Below are 21,817 nucleotides of genomic sequence, written 5' to 3'. Positions count from 1 at the left end.
CGTGTCCTATTGTTAACCGTTGATTTGTGGTGTTAGACGATTAAACAAAGTTTGATCGTTGATCGTGGGAAGCCGAAGATCGTGGGAAGCCGAACCATTAAAAACAGTTTTCCTGTCATTCTCCTGGTTGTATTCCTTTTGCCCTTCACGCTGGTTAGTTTATTCCTCAGTAAGTTCGTCATTTCGACCTTTTACGCGCCATCTCATTCGCCCAATCTCAGGTTCTCGCTCACTAATTTTCGGTTCAAGGTTTTGTCAAAGCTTTCCACCACTGTTTGCAGGGCATTTCAAGTTCTCAGGGCGGAATTCGACCTATCCACTATACAGCAGGTTGGCATTAACCTATCCGCTATACACCGCACAAGAGTTGAACAGCGGTATCGTACAGGATACCATTTTCAGCCTCAAAGAAACTGGATGAATGGTCTGTATATTCCATCCTATTTAAGTTTTCACATTTAGATTTTCTGTTTTGGGATTTAAACAGATCTTCTAACTTTCTTTTCGTTTGTTTGTGATTGCCTGCATACCCAACAGACCCAAATGGTGAGCTTTTCATTCGGTTTCAACTCATGCATTCAATCGTTATTAGATTTAATATTCTCTGTGATGAATCTGAATTGCGTTCGTTTTGCAGCGCCCATGTTCTACAAGGGATTCTACCATTTCTTCTACCAGTATAATCCTCAAGGAGCGGTGTGGGGAAATATTGTCTGGGGGCATGTTGTTTCCAAGGATCTCATCAACTGGCATTCACTGGATCCTGCCATTGTTCCGAGTGAATGGTATGATATAAAGGGCTGCTGGTCCGGTTCGGCAACGTTACTGCCCGGAGACAAGCCTGTGATTCTGTACACAGGATGGGCCAATTCATCCCAACAGTTGCAGAGCATGGTTGTTCCTAAGGATGCCACTGATCCTCTTTTGAGGGAATGGGTAAAGATCCCTCAGAATCCTCTTTTGATTCCAGAATTTGGGATCAATGGGAGCTCATTCAGGGATCCCACCACCGGATGGCTTGGCCACGATGGAAAATGGAGGATTCTAGTTGGAAATAAGAGGAATCGCAGAGGAGTGGCTTTGTTATACAAAAGCAAGGACTTCGTCCACTGGGTGAAGGCCAAGCATCCTCTACATTCATCGGAATTGACCGGAATGTGGGAATGTCCTGACTTTTACCCCGTTCCTCTTTCTGGGAACGAAGGATTAGACACGTCCGCTATTGGGCATTCACTTAAACATGTTTTGAAGGTGAGTTTGGACGATTACAAGTACGAGTATTATACACTGGGAACCTACTTGCGGGACATGGATCGATACGTGCCAGATAATAGCAGTAGTGATGACGAAAATGGGTTAAGATATGACTATGGCAAATTCTATGCTTCCAAGACATTTTTTGATCAAAATAAGCAGAGGCGAATTCTGTGGGGATGGATCAACGAATCGGATAGCGTGTCCGATGATATCAGCAAGGGTTGGGCCGGTGTTCAGGTAAAGTCTGTAATTAGATTAAAGGTTGAGGGAGACTGATAAGACATTCTTGTTTTTAAGATAAGGAGACTTTCTTAGTGAAACTTTATCATTTCTAGTCATTAGATTTCCTTTGTTTTGTGAGTGAAGACTCTTAACTTGGTTAGCAATATTCTCTTCTTTTGATTATTAAACAAGACGAGAAATTCTTATTCGGAAAAGAAGGGATCAGACAAAAATTCCTGACTCGTATTTGACTGATTAATTTAATCTAGTGTACATACCCAATCCTTTTTTATTTTAGTGTGTAATATTAGGAAACAAATATTTAGAAACGTTTTTAATTCATTGAAATCACTCTCAAGCTAAGAATCTGATTCTGCGTTGCTGTATTTATATGTTTTACGTTTTTTTTTCTTTTTAACGTATGCGGTTTTCTTGTAAAGGCGATTCCAAGAACCATCTGGCTTGACAGCGCCACAAGAACGCGGCTTTTACAGTGGCCAGTTTCCAAAGTAGAAGCTCTTCGTCGAAAGAAAACATTGAAACAGAATATAGATCTCAGCAGTGGATCCGTTGTAGAAATTGGAGGCATTAACGCTGCGCAGGTGCTCGTCAGATACATTAAATTCCTTTACTTCAATACTTCTTGACTCAGAATTGTTGCCCCTAACAATCTCAAGGGATAAGGATTCATGCCTCCTTTCTCTGATTTAGGCTAAGTAATTTCTCTGATTTTTCTTTTTCTTGTAAAAGTTGGTAGTTCTTGTGTGGAAAATTGAACAGGCCCTCTATGATCTTGGCTGAAGCAAAGATCCCTTTCATGACTCAGAGATTTTAAGAATTTTTTAGGAATTTTCCCCTTTTTGTAATCTCTGTTTTCGTTTTCTTAAATTTACTTGGTGAAATTGGATTTGCTATTAGGTCGATGTGGAAGTCTCCTTTGATCTCCCAAGGGTCGAAATGGCGGAGTTTGAAGACGAGGTGGGAGTAAATTCGACAGCTCAACAGCTGTGCAACCGGATGGGGTCAGCTGCGAGGACTGTTGTTGGGCCATTTGGGTTGCTTGTTTTAGCTTCCAAGGACTTGAATGAACGCACTGCTGTGTTTTTCAGATCGTTCGCTATCGAACAGAACTGAAGTTATTAATGTGCAGTGACCAGAGTAGGTAAAAGTCCATAGATATTGGGAAAACTTATTCATCTGAATCAATCAATCCCAGACAAAAGACAGTACGTCAATGTTTTTCAAATTGTGTGAATGCTCGCAGATCGTCTTTGTTGAGCGCCATTGATAAGACAACATATGGAACTTCCGTGAATCATGTGGGTTCTTTCAAGGAGAAGAGCCTTTCATTGCGAGTCCTGGTAAGCTGTTGGACAATAATTTTTTAAAGTTTTGCCTGTGAAGTGTAAAGATTTTAGCAATTTTTATTCATTCCTAAACTGCTAGTGAGGTATCTTTGTGAGAGCACGAAAATCTAAATATAGGTTTTAATATTTTCCCACTACATACTAACTTTTTTTTTTTATAAATTTGTTGTTGCAACGGCGATGAAATGAAAATGCAGGTTGATCATTCAATCGTGGAGAGATTTGGAGAAGGGGGAAAGGCGTGCATAACTGCTAGAGCTTATCCCACATTGGCAATAGGCAAAGACGCCCATCTTTACGCCTTCAATAACGGCACTACCACTGTCAGGGTCAGCAAATTAATCGCGTGGGAAATGGCTTCCTCTAATCACAGTACTCTGCGCTAAATAAATGGGTTTTATGAGATGTAATCAAAACTTTGCAATTTGTCAAAAAATTGCGGAGATTTTCGTGGTGTGGTTAGTTAGTTGGCGCTGTGTTTTGAAACGGTTATTACGCCGTAAGGCATTTCCTTTTGAAGTGAATTGACCCAGCTGACACCGTGTCCTATTGTTAACCGTTGATTTGTGGTGTTAGACGATTAAACAAAGCGTGTCCTATTGTTAACCGTTGATTTGTGGTGTTAGACGATTAAACAAAGTTTGATCGTTGATCGTGGGAAGCCGAAGATCGTGGGAAGCCGAACCATTAAAAACAGTTTTCCTGTCATTCTCCTGGTTGTATTCCTTTTGCCCTTCGCGCTGGTTAGTTTATTCCTCACTAAGTTCGTCATTTCGACCTTTTACGCGCCATCTCATTCGCCCAATCTCAGGTTCTCGCTCACTAATTTTCGGTTCAAGGTTTTGTCAGAGCTTTCCACCGCTGTTTGCAGGGCATTTCAAGTTCTCAGGGCGGAATTCGACCTATCCGCTATACACCAGGTTGGCATTAACTAACCCTTTACCCACATTTTTCGGATCTATAAAAAGCCTGTTTAAATTTTTGTATTTCAGGCTATGAATTGATCACGGTAGAACAGATTCCTTCATTTTATATATTTAATCAGGCTCTACGGGGATTACTTCTGGGTTTATCGTTATTTTGTCTTAAATGCTAGTCCCCGTTATCTGGGTAAAAATATTTTATCGTTTAATTGCAATTTTTAGATGGATTTGAATCATTGGCCCTTATTTCCTTTCTTTGTGTTCAAATCATTCCAGCCTTTAGTTCGCTCGACCAGGATGCCTCAAATTCAGTACTCAGATAAATACACTGATGATACTTATGAATATAGGTCTGTAACTCAGAGCTTGCGCTATTTTTTTTGTTAAATAAAATATTTGTTTTGCTTTTTGGCTGGATGGTGGACTTTCAGATCCACTCAACGAACCGCATACTACATCTATCATTGACAACCTCCTATTGATTTAACCCTATACATACATACAATTGCAGTTGCCCTTCATTGCCACTGTAATTTGGAGCCTGGTTCTTTATTATTCAAAGAAAACGCTCTACCTGTAAACTCCTTCAATGCACTGTCATTCACTTGGCAGAACAAATTGCACGCTTCACATACCATCCTATTTTGAAGTCAATTTTTCTCTGGGTAGCCTATTAAACAAGCAATGATTTTTTGAATGGCACCATCCAGTTCACAATAAATGACATGCCTATGGAACCTTTCTGCTTTCCCTGAATTTCATTTTCCAACATTTAGTCAAGACTTGTATGAACCCATATTCAATTTGTTGGAAAACATTGATAAATCCAACCACCAACATTAATACAGAACCTAGCGTCTTCTAGAGAAGTCGGCGTCTTCTGGAGAAGAAGTCTGAAGAGCTGGATAGCTTCTTAGAGAAGCTACCGCCTCACCGATTCCAGAAATTTCCTCTGTGTATAAAAATCAGTTCAGTGATTGAATGAAGATAAGTGATTAAATGAAGATAAGTTACGAGGTTCTAAAGTTCTAAGTGTTTTAAGTTGTTGTGTTTATGAGTTTGAGTCTGCTCTCTCTAATTCAATTTTAGTACTCTGATTTAAAAAAGGATATAATCTTATATATTTTGACAGTGTCATTATGTGCAAGAAGCATATTGCGGGATACAATATAAAGCTCTGTTGCAGAATTGTAGGCTGTGCAATTTCCAAATCCGGGGGAACAACAACCTGGCGCATGAAGCCCCACATTGTAGCCTAAATAACAGGTGGTGAACAGTTCATTTATAGTTATACAGTACTTAATGTGGTCTCCAAAATATCGAAAGCATTCTTCTATAAATATGCCAGAGTCCTCCCTAGACCAAAAAGAAAATATATATCATAATTGGGATCTATTTTTATGTTTTAGAAGCATGCAACAGAATTATGGCGATGAATCTTACATGACTCTTTTGCTACGGAATCCCCCATACTCGTCTTCCAGAGTTTGTGGCATGTCCCAGTGAAACAGAGTCACAAAAGGCTCTATACCTGCATGAAAAATCATATTCGTGTGTAGGAAAGCCACATACATGTAAATCTCTGTGCAAGGCAAGTAAATAATTTGAGTTTTAAATACCATTCTGAGAACAACTCATTTTTAAGATTATTGTAATGAGCAATTCCCTGTTCATCGACTCTGTTGTGTCTTGGAGAACCCTCTATAAATTTACAAATAATGGAAATGTGAGAATTATGGAATCCAACAGTTACTTAAAATACATTGGAGATTTATTTATAACGATATCACTGCTCGTTAATTCAACTTACTAGGAAATATACATTGCCAGGAAATAGAAAAATGATACACGCCCATTCCTATTTATTTAAGAAGTTGAACATCTTCCTGCGTGCAGATTACAGACAAATTAATTTCATCTATTCTCAAAGGAACCTCTCAATTCATCAAATCATTCAAATTTGTACCTTATAGATGGTATAGTTCGCTTGACCAGGATGCCTCAAATTCAGTACTCAGATAAATACACTGATGATACTTATGAATACAGGTTTGTAACTCAGAGCTTGCACTATTTTTTTTGTTAAATAAAATATTTGTTTTGCTTTTTGGCTAGATGGTGGACTTTCAGATCCACTCAACGAACCGCATACTACATCTATCATTGACAACCTCCTATTGATTTAACCCTATAGATACATACAATTGCAGTTGCCCTTCATTGCCACTGTAATTTGGAGCCTGGTTCTTTATCATTCAAAGAAAACGCTCTACGTGTAAACTCCTTCAATGCACTGTCATTCACTTGGCAGAACATATTCTCCCATTCATGGGGTTTGATGGCCCTGTTGCCAAGGCCTGGAGCTCGATCTTGGGACACAACATTCCTAGACTCTTTCCAATCCACGACATACGCAGACACCCTCCTTCGAAACTTAGCCTTGAATTCACTCCAAGCCTGGTACTTGTAGTGATTGATCACTCTTCTCTGTGCCTTCACATACACTGTTCTGTATGCCTTCTTCAACTAAAAGAGGTGTATTACATTGAGCAACTTACGAGAGGCAGCTTCCAAAAGAAGTATGGATTTGTAGGGCTTCAGCTTCCTTTCCCTGCAACTTTGAATGATAAAGAACCAGGCTCCAAATTACAGTGGCAATGAAGGGAAACTGCAATTGTATGTATCTATAGGGTTAAATCAATAGGAGGTTGTCAATGATAGATGTAGTATGCGGTTGGTTGAGTGGATCTGAAAGTCCACCATCTAGCCAAAAAGCAAAAAAAATATTTTCTTTAACAAAAAAAATAGCACAAGCTCTTAGTTACAAACTTGTATTCATAGGTATCATCGGTGTATTTATCTGAGTATTGACTTTGAGGCATCCTGGTCAAGCGAACTAAAGGCTTGAATGATCTGAACCCAAAGAAAGGAAATAAGGGCCAATGATTCAAATCCATCCATAAATTTCAATTAAACGATACAGTGTTTTTATCCACATAACATAACGGAAAGGAAATAAGGGCCAATGAACACCATGGTGCAGGCACAGAGTAGTCTCATTTTCTGTGCATTATCTTGAGTACTACTTTTGCTTGAATGATGCGATGGCGGGATTTTACAATAAGCGACGAAAGGAATGGATTTCCCATGGATTCGAAGAGTGATTTTGGAGGCAATGAGCTGATAACGAACTCATTCATTGGGATGCTTGCGTCTAATGACTTCTTGTGCAGAGTGTGACCATAGTTTCAATGGTATTGTTGAATATGCAACATAGATATTTGGTTTCAATGTTGAGTCCTTGTCTATGGTTAATCCATTTGGAAAATAAAACAATATCCCTCTCTGTGGCCAAGCTCTCATATACCATATAATCCCATTTGATGGGTCTGGAATGATAAAAGTAACCCAATTTTTCTGTGATGATCTCTGGTAAATCTGAGCTATAATTAGTTGTGTCCACTAGGGCCACTGATGTTGCAGACCAATGGGTTGCAGGGGGAGGAACCTGGCATCCGACTGCAGCTCGTGGTTGGATAGAATATCCAAATTGTAAATACTCGATGGCATTCACTGGTGTATGGATTTGTTGCGAGAATGAACAACTGGGGGATGATTTGTGGGATATCAGATTGGAGTTTGTAGAAGACAAGCGTACTAAGAAGAGGACTTCCTGAGGAAGAAATACAATGTCTTGGATGAAGGAACTCCTATTGGTTTGATTGGTTAGCAACAGGGGAAAACTCTTTGTGAATTTTGCAGCCTGTGGTTTATACATATTGGGTTCTTTCTCCATTAATCTTTCTTGCAGGCTTCCATATTGAAAAAAAAAAACATTCCTCGACCATGTCTCGATATTAACCCGGTATGATTTAACTGCAGAGCCAAGAACAAAGTATCTATTAGCTACAAAGTATCTATTAGCACCACATTTTTGTTCTCAAATGCTATTTTCAATGCAAATGCATCTGTTCTACCAACTTCCCAATGTGGTAATCAGCACCTAATTTGTTTTCAAATGCCATTTTTAATGCAAATGCATTTGTTTTGCCAACTTCCCAAGGTGTAATCAACACCTAATTTCTTTTCAAATGCCATTTTTAATGCAACAGAGAACAAGCTTACTCCAAACACTTAAGCGATAAAAGCAACACAAGATTTCAAGTATTCAAACCATGTTAGTGATGCCTGTCATGAATTAACATGTATTCTTAGTCGTGGAATAGGCCTTAAGCCAGGGGCAAACCCTGCATCCAATTTTGAGCTTTTCATTCTTTGTTGGACAAGCCTTTGGTTTTAGACCTGCTTGATTTCTGTCAAGTGAAAATAAGAACCTCACAGTGAGTATATAAAAGGATGTAATGTCAAATATCTTAATAAAATTGAAGGAATCGTCGCCCATGATATCTGGAATTTATTAAGAAATTTGCTTTTGCTAAACTGAAGGATCGACGATTGTTCCAATCCCGCAATCATATCTGTTAACTTCAAAATCTCCTTATAAGATGTATTCGAAATTCTTTGTCATCATGGCCCTCCACCCAAGACAACCTATTGATGTCTAGATTGAAGGTTTTCCATGAATTTATGTAGGTCCCTTTAAAGTTAGAATGCTAGGTATTTAAATAAATGCAGAGAAGGAGACGATGTGTCCATGTTGTTCTTACATTGCAAATCATTTCTTGGAAGTTTGGACATATATTAAATAAATGCCTGACCACTGCTTTTGGTCAGTTACAATCAGATGCATATCAAAGTTTCTTTGAGATATTTATAGTTTTATCTTTGAGTGTGGGTATGCTTGATTGCTGGTTGTCTAGGTGGTGAGTTGAATATATGTAATTAGGGTTTTATTTCACCCAAATGGATTATTTTGATGATTGGGCATTATGTGTCATCTCCTAACATGTGGTTCTCCCTCCGGACACTGCCAAATTGCTTCCCAAGAACTCACTTCTCAATGAGGTAAGCACCGCATTTTTTCTCAAATGCATTTTTTTATGTTTTGCCAACTTCCCAATGTGGTAATCAACGCCTAATTTGTTTTCAAATGCCATTTTTAATGCGATAATCTGTTTGTTTGTTTTATTTTTTATTTTTATTTTTATAAACATATTAATAATTTTAACCAAATTGATATTCTTTTTGGTCCAGAACGAATGGCAAGCATTGGAGTTCAGCAGTCTCGTGGATGGGTGCACTATGCCATTCATCGTCCTGAGCCACACATCATGTTATTCAGAAGACCTTTGAATTACTAGCAAAACCAGTAGCAACAGGTTGTGGATCAATCTCAACCTATGGGTCTGAAAGCCCAGAGAGTTCTATTGTGGGCAAAGCGGGGGCTCAATCTCAACCTATGGATTTGGAAACCCAATGAGTTTTATTGTAGGCAAAGCGGACTGGCCTGCCTGATGTGCTCAATTTTGAATGATTGATTGGATTTTATTATATAAATAATTGAGAGAAACGAAGAATAATAATTTGTATAATTTTGATTAAGGATTTATTTTATTTTAGGCAATTTATTGACTAGGTTTAGTTTGAATGATTGAATTATTATAATATTTATTATTTTGAACCAAAATGCAATTCTTTCAATTTAACATTTTTATCGGCTTCTCTTTGCATCTTTTGGGGCAATTGTTAGTTATATTAAATTACTTGAATAATGAGTCTCCTACAATGTATTTTAGGTATCAGAGGAGGGAAATGGTTATTTCCACTGATTGAGGAATAATTTAGGCAATTTCAGTCTTGTAGAAAAGATTCGTGTTGGTTCATCTTGGGCTCGAAACTCTTTCGTTGTCATCTAATTAATGAATGTGTTAGATTGACCATAGCAAAATATCCATTTTCAGAGTACACATAACTAACTATTGCAATTGTAACTCATTATCATCCACCCTTGTTTTCAACAATGTCCATTCACATGTCGCTATTCTTCCCCACTCTATGCCTTACGACGTTTCCTTTGCAACATAAGGTGCAAATGCTAGTTTATTAAATACTGATTAAAAAAGCTAAATACATCTAATATTTAACGGCCATTATATATTGAAGATGAAGAAGATTGTGAGTTTCAGATGCAATGTATCCATATTTTATTTACATTGTCTAGTATTGGTTGATATGTTTACCCAACTCCAACTCTATAATCAATTGATTAGCTATGATTTATTAAGATGGGTCTATTTCATATGCACATCCAATTTAGTAAGGGAAAAAAAATGACCGTCTCCAATAAAAGGTGAGTTTGAGATTCAATGCATTCATATTTTATTTACGCTTAAGTCCAGCATTGGTTGATATTTTTATCTAATTTATATTTTATAAGGTTTATTTTAAGTTCGCATGGGTGCAGCTTGTTGGTCAGTGAACGTATTGTTAAAGTGCTCGTGTTTTTGTGCAAGTTATAGGTTCAAACCTCGACTTACTCGTGTGCCATGCTTAGGGGTGGTGCGATTACACCTAAAGGGTATAACTCTAGTAATTGGAGATTGACCCTCTATCACGCAAGTACGAGAATCAGTGTGTTACTAATTCTACCAGTCATTAAAAATAAGGGAGGCTTATTTCAAATACACATCCAATTTAGTAAAAACAAAAAAATGATTCTCTTTATACCAAGCTAAAGTTTTATCAACACATACATTTTAAATTGTTCCTATTCTATTTAATTTATTAATATGCATGGGCAATAAGTTGTTCCATCTACATAAATTTGTTCAAATCACCATAAGAGAAAATCCACCATCATTGAAAGGTACTTAGATTATAAATGGACCATTTTATAGCCACCCCTATGTTACCATACCATTTTTTAATTCATCCCATGTATATACCAACAATGGTATCACTAAAAATAAATATCATAATATAGTATTAATTAAAAATAAATATCATAATATACTATATATTAATTTTATATATAATTAGTATTAATTTTATATATAAATAGTATCAATTTTAATTTATTATATATAAGAGATGAAATATATATATATATATATATTAAAATGTGTTGTATTAAGGTAAAGTTTATTATTATTCTGGGTTTTAGTTTAATTAAGATTTGTATTTATTTAGATTTTGTTAGATTACCGATCAAGTTTATAGATTACCATTAATCTACTTTTTATTTAAATATGTTAGAGAAAAAAATAATAATAATAATAATATTGATTAATCCTAATTTCATTACCTTTATTTTCCATATAAAAAGACGCACAATTTTATTAATCAAGGAGAAAAATAAAATTACATCTTGTATATGCTATAAGAGCATTCTGAAGGTGATTACCACACAGGCAAACAACAAAAATAAGAAGAACATACAAATAAAAGATACATTGGAAGTTGGCAATATAAAATGGACATTACTAGATTAATCAGACTTTTTACCCTTCTCTTTTTGAAATTTGCGTCAACCATCTAAATTTGATTCAACCATAACCAAAGTCAATGCTCCATTTGAGCCCAACAGGGTTGGTTCTTTATCAAACTCATAACTCTCTGAAACAAGGGCTCTTTTGGATCCCCCAAGCCCATCCGATAATTGTATTTATGCAAGTGAAGAAACTTCTTGCATCTTAATATCCTAAGTAATAGAAGCTAAGGGGGTCATCTAAACGAAAGCATCTCAAACCGGAATGACTCTGTGTTGAGAAAGGACTGCCTCTTCTTCTTTATCAGGTTGACTTTCCTTAGTTTCTTCAGCTTCATCCTCCAAAGGAGGATGCACTAGGAACTGCCATCCTTTTTTTCTCTTTCACTACCCTTTCTTCTTCTTGTGGACCTTCTTTTCCTGAGGACATGAACTCTGTAAGTGTCCTATTTAGAAACATACACGGCATCAAAATGCAGTGTTCTCATAGTCTAAATCTTGGTACCAATGGAGGTTCTTGTGATTCAGTACAAGATGATTTGGAATCCCTTTACGGAGATCAATCTCCACACATATTTTGGAAAATGTGATGAGACTATTAGTCATTCTCTCTAGGTCCACTTTTTTGAATTTTCTCAAAATGTTTATGATTCCCTCCAAAACTTTGTGGTGCTAAAAAGGAAGGGGGAGGTCAGGGAAACTCACCCAAACCGACATAGTAGAAACCACCATGGTTGTAGCATCGAACTTGAGGAACCATGGAGTAATGAATAATCTAGCTCTTCCCAGAACCAAGGCCCTACATTTAAAACAAAATCCAAATCCTTTTGTGTTTCAAATTAGACAATAAAGAAGCCCTTTTAGCATAATAAATGACAATGTTTTGAGTCCAAAAGGAGTAAACCATTAGAATAAATATTTAGGTTTTGGCCAAAAGCCATTAAATATACATATAACTGCCTTATATTGGAGGACTGAGAAGAGAGAAGAAACCTCATCTAAATTGGCATCCATAACAGGAGATTCCTCCATTTGCTCTACTATATAGGGACCTGGAATGTATTGGTTTTTATCAGTAGAAGTTGACTTATTTCCTTGTAATACCTCCTTGAATGAGGCAGAATTCCCATTTGTGGGCTTGGTTCCCTTCACACCCCCATTGTTTAAGGATGAAATACTTTTGCGGACATAAGCAATCTCCCTAGAGCCAGTGGTTTTATCTAGAAACAACCAAGACAAAAATGATTTGCTTTCCTTAGAGAGTTGAAATATGGAGGAAATACTTACTTAGGAACCAATGCAAGCTCTTTTCTTCCCTCCGATTATAAGCTTTAGCTCCAATTCCAAATGCTAAAATTGGAATCTGCAAAACATCCAAAACAAGCAAGAGAACTGTAGAGTCTCATGACTGTTTTGTTTTTTACACCATTTCCATCCATTTTTCCTCTTTTCATCATTTCTATCAACTCAAATAAATAGTAAAACTATATATTTTGACATGGTAAGGTACTCAGACGTCTTATTTTTCATACTTATTAATGTGCCTTATTATTAAGTTAAATATTGTAATAGCTACAGAATTAACACGAATTTGTAGTTGTTTAATGGTTCGGCAACTATCTCCATGGTTTTCCGAATTCCAGTATGCCAACCAAGAAAAGAAGCACATGGGCATATAGGGATTGATCTCCTCATGGATCTCCTCCTATTCATTTGAGCCAAATCATCAAGGAAATCGCCTAGTGGCACAGTCAAAGAAGAAGGTCAACGTGTGGATGAACAAAGTAGCGAGAGTTCAAATAGATCATGACTCTCCAATTTGCTTTCCAAATAGAAAATTGTCGAGAAACGTTAAATTCTATGTTATCATATTAGTATTTAGATTGGGATTGTTTTTAAGTTTTTAAGGCATGAAAGTCTCAATCTGTTGAGCATGAATGCAGACATTTATGTAATTTTTAATTCACTGTTTGAAGTTTCATAACTCTATTCCTTTTTAATTGAAGAAGCATTCTCGTCGATATCATGCACAGTTAGCTATTGAGATAAAGTCTTAAAACCTGTTGTTTTGTGGAGGGCCCCTACAAACAATCAAGGTTCATTTGCTTATTATTCAGTTCATTTCGTTTTTTATTTCTGGAATTACATTATCATAGTTTCATTTCTTTGTAATTACTTGTTTACAGTTTTTCATTTGTTGTCTATCGATTTCAAATCATTTGTATGCTTTCTAAAATAGGACTATGTACATAATCTCCTTCTTTTCATAAGTAAATATGTTTATTTAGATCGCATTCTTTCTACTTTTATTTTTATTATTTCAAGTAAAATTGTTGATTGCAGTGCATAAATCTTAACATAGATTGCTTTATAAATTTCATCCTTGAATAGAAGTAATTCTTTTTAGAGTAGAAGTAATTATCTTTCTAGAACATTAGTTTAGGTAGCTCTGTTTTTATCATTTTACATAGCAACTAACAATAGTCAATTAAAGAGGATCATGATAGCTTGTTTTACTTTCCTTTTCAAAAGTTGATTGTAGAAATTTAATTGTAAATCTTCAGTTTTCATTAGGAACATAGGAAAAAAGAAAATCCTTAAAACATCTTATTGTAGCGGCTACAACCACCCTCCAAAATTTTGCCTTAGCCTCATTTTGGAGCCTCCCTTCCAACCTTCACAGCAGCTTGCCTTGCTTCGTCAAGTTCACAAGCTTCAGTGTCTTTCTTACACAAAGGTAGCATGTCAGTCAAATCTTGATCCATTTCCCTCATAGGTTGTTCACCCAGACTTGGTCCAGCTGCAAGCTGAGCAGCTTCCCCTTGAAAATTGTGAATTTCTAGAGGGCAACCAGCCTTCCCTCCAAAAATTGCGCAATCCTCTTTGGCAGCCTGTTGGGCTCCAGGATTGCACAATCCTACCTACCAACACTCCCAGCAGGATTTGTGCAAATTTCCCCAGCAAGGCTTCTCAGCCCAAAATTTGTGTAAATTTGGGTAGCAATCAATTGCTCTACCCAGAAATTGCACAATTCTCCTGGGCAGCCAGCCCAGCTCCTAGCAAGAAATACGCATTTTTCTCCAGCAAACGAGTAGTCTTTTGCATGTGCAGCTGAGTTGAATGGTTCCATCCGAGACTAAGCAAAACAGACTTACATGCATGGGTTGCTTCTCCCAAAGCAGCATGCAAATGCATCCCTTGTTTCAGGGATCTATGTTTAGCAATTGGAAGTTACATGCAAGGAGCAATTCTGAAACCTCCCACAAAGTGTTGCTTCCCCTAGATTTGTGGCATGCGCGTCACAACCTCGATGTTATCAAAACTCATCAACCAAACGTTGCAGAGCTCATTCCTCACATCAACCTTGTAGCTCTAACATCCCACATCACATCTAGGAGCAGTCGGCACATTCAGCTCAACTTTTTTTGGGTAAGCTCGCTTCCCATGCCTTGTGCTACATTTCTGTCGCTTTTTGTGTTTTCGTTTATGGGAGTATTGTTTGCTTGATTTCTTTGAACACTTGTTGTTGTTTACATATATACTAGCTTGTCCTAGCTCTGTTTCAGTTTTTGTTTCTATCTCACTGCTGTCACATGCATGAAACTGTTTTGCACAGACGTTCGCCCAATCGGCGAACTACCTCACCCACATGCATGTTGATCTGTTTGCTGAATCTTTCATTCATGTTTTTCATGCACTGTCAATCACTTTTGCTACACTTAGTGTCGCCATGCATTTATTGTCTTAGTTGCTTTCAGTTTTCATCGACGAGTTGGGCCAACCTTGGCCCAGACACTGCCTTCACCAAGGCTGCATTGCGCAATCTAGGGAAGGAAGGCTCACCTTCCTCTCTAGATTTAAGCATTCTTACCCAGCTCTAGCCTCCGGGACTATTTTTCACATTTATGGAGGACAGTGGCTGCTTGGCCCAAGAAATTGCGCAAATCTATCCCTATGCCAGCAGTCCTTCCCAGCTAGAATTGCACATTGTGCAATCCCAGCAGTTAGTACCTAGACTGGACTGTGCATTCCGCAATTCTAGTAGTCGGCCAGTCTCCCAACAGCCCAAACTATGGCTTGTATAGTCTTGGCAATCGATCTCCTGACCTCCCGTTCGAACTTGCGCAACCTTCATGATCATGCACCTAGGTATGTTGCAAGTCAGTTCTCATGTTCATTTCGGTTTTCAACCAACAGATTGTTTGCCATGAGTGTTTCCATGTCTCCAGGTATCCCAGGTGTTCATCTGCCTCTCAGCAGTATAGGTACAATAGTTTCCAAGAGAGCAAAGATGAAGATATCGTTCAGAGCACACTTGGAGATGCAATCGATCAAGTGTCCATGAACTTGCCTACCACGAAGACATCAAGTTGTTCGTGGACAAGGACATCAAGGTATGACAGCATCAGCATCACAGCGAGCAGCATCATGATCATCAGCTGAAGACAGCATACCAAATGCAACGAATGCAAGAGAAGGGTTGTTGACAACACGGAGGCGGAACAAGATCGCAAGCTCAAGAAGTTCCATTGATGATGAAAGCAACTTTGGAGACTCCGACTATGAAGTGATGGCACGACATGAAGATCAAGTGAAGGAAAAAGATGGAACAAAGAAGGAGTTGCATGTGTTGAAGCAGCAACTCAGGAAGAAAATGAAGTTGCACAGACAGACGAATGAGTTGCAATAGGAACAGGAATAGCAGTGGGCACAACATGCACTCATGGATGAAACTGCACCCGTATAAGTTAAGGATCCATCCCAACAGCTAACACAGAGTAGACATGGTGAGCAGTGTTGTTGATCACATGCAAGGGATTCAGCAGCATGCATGTCGTTGAGCACACGCATGCAATCCAACCCATTCAACATACTCACCAAGGCGAAGACAAGAAGCAAGTCGAACTGGGGCTGAACATGTACTTCGACAAGTTGATGCGCATGACCACCAGCACACACTTGAAGATCCGCACGGACACTATGCATTAATGTGTTGTCGGTTCAACTGTACCCAAGAAGACCATGCACATGTTAGCAGACTAGTTGGATGAAGGGGTCGAACCAATGCACCAGTTGTGCAACGGAGACAAGAGTTTGCTTCAGCAAGATGTCACCATAAGGTGCATGCACACCATCACGGACAACCAAGCTTGGCATCAACTCACCACATTCACCATCACAAGCATGTCAAAGAGTTGGTCTCATCACAGCGGACCGAGTGTCAGCGATGTCTTACAATGCTTGCTCAAGCCATGTTGTCTCACATGAGTACATGTGCATTGTAATGTTGAGTCATGTCAAGTGTAAGTCAAGTGTCAATGGTTGGATGTAACAGTCATAGAGTAGGTGAAGAGTCATGAGGGTAGTTGAACTGTCACAAAGGGGAATGGAAAGGATCACCCCACCCTTTTCTATAAACTGCCCCTCATAACTCATTGTAGGGGCTTTTGGTCAGCCAAGATTCTACTAAGATTATCTTGAAGAAGGCTTAGACATTATTCTAATGCGCCTTGGCTTCTCCACTACACGAAGCTAGTACATCACTTTGGAGAAGCAGACGGATGTGGTTGTAACGTTCCACTGTTGGGGCTAGTAGGTTTACAGGGATGTATTGTAGTATTGAGACTTACACTTCTTTATATAATAAGAGCCAACACATTTTCATGCATATGTTGTTATTGTAGTTGGACTGCTCCGTTTTCCTTGATAATATATGTTGCTTAACTTATTTACCTGTTTATAAACTGATTTGCATGAAATTATATGAATCTTGTTGTTAATGTGTTGATATGTTGTCACCATTTGTGTCGACTACTCTGTCGGACATCAAACAAACCTTTCACATGAACCTTATTGTAACAACTATCGCACTCATCTTAGACTGATCCGTGAGTGTTGTACATGTTATCTTACCTTGTATGATGTGACTGCCACATCCGAGTGGACTGCTCCACTGGAAGTTGTGCATGTCCTTTTGTGTTGTGTGTTCCTAGCTGAGTTGGGACTGATCCCTTTCAACCTAGAACTCACCTTCACCTCCTTCCCCCTTCGAAGTGTTAGAACCTCTCATACACCTTCCTTGACTCACTGCATTAGTCACACCCTTGCTACTGACAGAGTTATCTTACTTGCCTCTGTGTGACATTGTGGTCAAGGCATTACCTTACGACCCACTGTTAGGACTCCTACACCAAATGGTCTGAGGTCTAGTTGAAACTTCTTACCGAGGAGATCCACTTGACATGTTGGCACTAGAAGGAGGGCCTAATGACAAGCTATGTCCCCTCATCTAGTTTTGAACCTTTACATATCTTTCATGGAGTCTTGCACTCTTCTTCCCCCGCAGTGTTTTTCGAATCATGAAGATGTCTCCATCTGGGGGAAGCTTTTCAATCTCTTGTCCACTCACATGTTTGATGATGAAGGCGAAGTGGCCTGGCCTAAGCACTTACATAACTTTCTTTCCATGATTCATGAGGAAGGTGAGTTTTCTGATGAACATGTCGATTTGTTGCTTGCATACACATTTTGTGAATCTCCAATTTGTTGGGTGCTCAGCCTACTGGCTGACATCGTGCACTCATTTGAGCACTTATGTGATCTTATTGAAGAAACATTCTATCATTTTGATCCAGACCATCTTGACCGGAAACTGTTACAGCAACGGAGGGCTCCACATGAATCCATTATTGATTTTTGGCAGCGCTTCCATGACTTGCAGTTTCAAGCTCCGAGGAGCCAGATGAAATTTTCTTATCTTTGGGACTGGTTCGAGTACTACCTTAAGAAATCTGCCTGTCCCAAGAGAAAGTTTGAGATCAAGCCTCGCTCAACATTCTTCATTGATGGAGCTGTGCAATCTCATGTGGAAGCAAGCACTATCTCAACTGACTGTCCACCTTCCTCTTATTCAACAGCTCCACCACTGCCCAGTGATGTTGAGGATCATGCTCACACACTTGTTCATCCTTCACACCCTCCCAACATCACTTCACTCAATTTTCACGCAGATTTGGTTGTGAGTCCTTCAAGTCCTCATATGCATTATTTTCTACGACCTCCATCTTTGCACCCGGGTGTTCCTCCGAATGATGTTGTCTTGTGTTCGTCCATTCCAGACTCTTCACTTGTTGTGAACGAGGAACAAACCACTGATGGAGTTGGTGTTGCACAACCAACATGCATTGTCATTCACGAAGAGTATGAGTGGGAGCTTGAGCATCAACACTCGGCGAAGGATGACTCCCTTCCATCCGAGCCCCCTCCGTTCTTTCCTAACATCGTTGGTGAACCTGCCATCCATGATTTTGCATGTGTGTCTTCATCCATGGATGCACCCATTGTTGATCTTTTGCAGGACACACCGTATGTTAGCCCATCATCCAACAACGGAGAGGACCAATCATTCATTGGAAATCCACTTGATCTTTCATCTGCTTTTTCTGGAAACGTAGAGGGTGAACATCCTTCCTCCTCATCTACCCCTCTATGTGATTCATCAAACCATGAGGATGTCGACCAACATCTTGAATTTTTTGATCTTAGTTGTTGTGATATCTTCACCTCATCATCTGATCATGATGTTGATTCACTCATTGTTAATCATCTAAGCCACTGGTCTATGAAGATCCATCTATCAACAAAGTCGAAACCCCATAGACCATCAAGGCACTTCAGCCCGAGCTGATGGTTATGTCAGGCCCTCGCTGTCCTGAGGTTGGTTTCGCTTCTAATCAAGAAATTGTTCAAACACTCAAGGCTCCTCATCACTCATTTGTATGCACTCAAGATCAATCTAACACTCAAATTTTACTTCCTCCACTCGAACTACACGATCCCATTTCTCATGCATTGGAGGAGTCTTACATTACAAGCACTCGTGCGCAACGCAAGTTATCTGTGTTTCTTTCGCTTGCTTACAGGTCACAGTCAAGAGTGTGCTTATGCTTCAAAGTTGCACGTAGTGTCACACAACACCATGATAAGTCCGCGGACTACCCATCATGCACATGCACTCACTTATGTCTCGTGCGCACTTTGAATCATGATGTGTGGTTATCTTCATTGTTATGTCTTTCTTGTTTGCTAGTTCGCACAACTAGGTTGCTCGCGAACCAAGCCTTCGCCAACATGGGTCTACCAATGCGTCGGTGGCTGCATTGGAAGTATCAGTTCACGTGATCAGGCCCATGTACCGTTAGTGTAGGAGTAGGAGTAGTGTTTTCTTTCAGTTGTTTACTTGCACGTTTGTTTCCTTACATGCTTTGTTTTCTTGTTTGTTTGTTTACTTGCTTCGCTTTCATTTTTTCTTTTGCTCTTGCTTTGCTTTGTTCATTGTTAGTTATTTCACTTGTTTTGTTCATAGGTTAGTTTTGCATGAAACCATGTATGGTTCTTGAAGAGAGTTGGGTGAAGTACAAGAGGGCTTGTACAACTATCACTACTTGGTTATCTATCATCTTGCCTCTGTATGATGAGATTTTTACTTTCAGTCCATGATACATCGAAGGAAAATACGTCCTGTTCGAAGTGAACCTTGGTGTAAACACAACGCTTGCACACTAACTAGTGTCACCTTCTCTAGTCGATTGTTTTTGGGTTAACCCTTGTCAACTTATTCAAGTAGAGTAAGGTAAGGGGGAAAACCTTAATAGGCACGTCAGAGATACAATAAACTACTTATCTGCGGGAACAACCTCTTATCCTCTATATAAGTCAGGATCCCTCTTCCACCTCTGAAATGAATAAGTGTTATGCACAGTGAAAAATGAATCAGGCGAAAGAAGAGAAAGGCTTCCTACATAGGGAGGTGATGCAAGTAACTCCACGGGGTACTGACCAGGCTCGCTGGCAGCAGAGCCATGCTTATGTTCCTATGTGACTCCACCAGGGTACTGTCTAGGCCTGCTGGCAGTGGAGCAACACCATAGATGAAACTAAGACTCTAACGACTATACTGCTTGTGCACCTATATACCCCCCAACCCCAATCGAAACAATTGCTGGCTTGGAATGTGTCAATCGACCAAGGGTTTGGTAGATGCTACATCTTACAATCAAGTATGTTGCAAGTCAGTTCTCATGTGCATTTTGGTTTTCGACTAACAGATTGCTTGCCATGAGTGTTTCCATGTCTCCAGGTATCCCAAGTGTTCATCTGCCTCTCAACAATACATTTACAATAGTTTCCAGGAGAGCAAAGACGAAGACACCATTCAGAGCACACTTGGGGATGCATTCGATCAAGTGTCCATGGACTTGCCTACCCATGAAGACATCAATTTGTTCATAGACAAGGACATCAAGGTATGATAACATCAACATCATAGCGAGTAGCATCATGAACAACAGCTGAAGACAGCATACAAAATGCAACGAATGCAAGAGGAGGGTTGTTGACAACACAGAGGTGGAACAAGGTTGCAAGCTCAAGCAAGTCCATTGATGATGAAAGCAACTTTGGAGACTCCGGCTATGAAGTGACAGCGCGACATGAAGATCGTGTGAAGGCAGAAGATGGAACAAAGAAGGAGTTGCATGTGTTGAAGCAGCAACTCAAGAAGAACATGAAGCTGCACATACAGACGAATGAGTTGCAATAGGAACAGGAATAGCAATGGGCACAACATGCACTCACAGATGAAACTGCGCCCGTACAAGTTAAGGATCCATCCCAGCAGCTGACATAGAGCAGACATGGTGAGTAATGTTGTTGATCAGATGCAAGGGATTTAGCAGCATGCATGTCATTGAGCGCACGCATGCAATCCAACCCATTCAACACACTCACCAAGGCAAAGACAAGAAGCAAGTCGAACTAGAGTTGAACATGTACTTCAGCAAGTTGATGCGCATGACCACCATCACACACTTGAAGATCAACACGGACATTATGAATCAGTGTTTTGTTGGTTCAACTGTACCCAAGAAGACCATGTGCATGTTAGCAGACAAGTTAGATGAAGGGGCCAAACCAATGCACCAGTTACAACGGAGGCAAGAGTTCGCTTCAGAAAGATGTCACCATGAGGTGCATGCACACCATCACGGATGACCAAGCTTGGCATCAGCTCACCACCTTCACCATCACAAGCATGTCAAAGAGTTGGTCTCATCACAATGGACCGAGTGTCAGTGATGTCTTGCAAGGCTTGCTCAAGCCATGTTGTCTCACATGAGTACATGTGCATTGTAATGTTGAGTCATGTGAGGTGTAAGTTAAGTGTCAATGGTTGGATGTAACAGTCATAGAGTAGGTGAAGAATCATGAGGGTAGTTGAACTGTCACAAAGGCGAATGTCAAGGGTCACCCCACCCTTTGCTATAAATAGTCTCTCATAACTCATTATAGAGGCTTTTGGTTAGGCAAGCTTCTACTAAGATTATCTTGAAGAAGGCTTGGACAGTATTGTAACGCACCTTGGCTTCTCCACTGCACGGAGCTAGTACATCACTTTGGAGGAGCATGTGGATGTGGTTGTAACATTCCACTATTGGGGCTAGTAGGTTTACATGGTTGTATTGTATGATTGAGACTTACACTTCTTTATATAATAAGAGCCAGCACATTTTCATGCATATGTTGTTATTGTAGTTGGACTGCTCTGGTTGCCTTCATGATATATGTTTTTTAACTTACGTACTTGTGTATAAATTGATTTG

At 39.3% G+C, this 21,817-nt stretch overlaps 1 pseudogene; it reads left to right on the top strand.

The window, feature by feature from the left end:
• The first annotated feature begins 642 nt into the window (after positions 1–642).
• Positions 643–3,324, top strand: LOC149151336 (beta-fructofuranosidase, insoluble isoenzyme 1-like; annotated as a pseudogene).
• Positions 3,325–21,817: the final 18,493 nt, after the last annotated feature.

This window comes from Pinus tabuliformis, chromosome 9 (assembly GCF_031772625.1).
Source record: "Pinus tabuliformis cultivar Carrire ecotype Pingquan chromosome 9, CPIR1, whole genome shotgun sequence".
NCBI lineage: Eukaryota > Viridiplantae > Streptophyta > Pinopsida > Pinales > Pinaceae > Pinus > Pinus tabuliformis.
This window is presented reverse-complemented; position numbering and strand designations above follow the sequence as displayed.